This window comes from Gekko japonicus, unplaced genomic scaffold (genome assembly GCF_001447785.1).
Source record: "Gekko japonicus isolate JY-2015 unplaced genomic scaffold, Gekko_japonicus_V1.1 scaffold6524, whole genome shotgun sequence".
Classification (NCBI taxonomy): Eukaryota; Metazoa; Chordata; class Lepidosauria; order Squamata; family Gekkonidae; genus Gekko; species Gekko japonicus.
Genome location: NW_015165456.1, coordinates 18,401 through 19,294, shown reverse-complemented (window position 1 = coordinate 19,294; position 894 = coordinate 18,401). Strand labels below are relative to the sequence as shown.

The window sequence follows — 894 nt, the reverse complement described above, 5'->3', positions numbered from 1 at the left end:
CAGAGGCGGCCTTTGGCCGTAGGGTGCTGCAGCACACCCTGTGAGCGGGGAAGCGGAACGGACCCACCCTGGAGGGCACTGCTTTGATACGTCCCAGGAGTTTGGAGTCCAAAGGACTGCTCCACTCCTGGACCACCGGAGAATGGAAGATTTGTCTCCACTTACCGTGAAGCTTCCTTCTCGGTGGTCCAGAGTGGAGCAGTCCTTCCTGCCCGTTTTTGTTCTTTGGGGTCCGCTTCCTCACTGTATAGGGGTGTGACAGACATGGGGAGTTCTAGGGGATTAGGAGTTGGTTCCCCATTCCTTAGGGACTGTCATATTGTTGTCCTGTATATTGTCATTGTCAGAGTAGCTTCCCCGTTGGGAGCGGTTCTTGTCAGTTATTTTTCACAGTTTGGGGCTTGGGGCTTGGAGTTCGACTGGGAATCTGAGGGACAAGCCCCTCCCTCTCCGTGCCTCAAGAGTCTGCCGGCCCTGCCTTTGGAGGAGGGAGGAGCTAACCCAGGAGTTTGGAGTCCAAAGGACTGCTCCACTCTGGACCACCGAGAAGGAAGCTTCACGGTAAGTGGAGACAAATCTTCCATTCTAACAATCCTCATTGACCTGAGAAAAGCGTATAAGCAATCTGTGACCTACATCACTCACCTCACTGGCTTGTCACTTCCTTTTCCTTTGCATTGTGTGCCAGGGAAGGACTAGCTTTCCCAGAGAAACGCTGTTTCTCTCTTTCTGCCACAAACAATTGTTCTGTCGGTGCAGTGTAGGATGGTACAGGACCTCATTCCCAAGGATGACTTGAAAGTGTGTCTAGATGACAAGCCTTTTAACTCATGCACTCTCTACAAGAGTTAATGTATTTCATTCTCTGTTTGTGTTCCATTTTTTTCACAATGT

At 50.8% G+C, this 894-nt stretch overlaps 1 protein-coding gene across 1 annotated transcript in view; it reads left to right on the top strand.

The window, feature by feature from the left end:
- The window catches only part of LOC107109992 (zinc finger protein 665-like), a gene marked incomplete at its 5' end in the record, with an annotated part of 7,297 nt that overhangs the window by 4,885 nt on the left and 1,518 nt on the right, over positions 1-894 (top strand). The gene's annotated exons all lie outside the window — the stretch shown is intronic.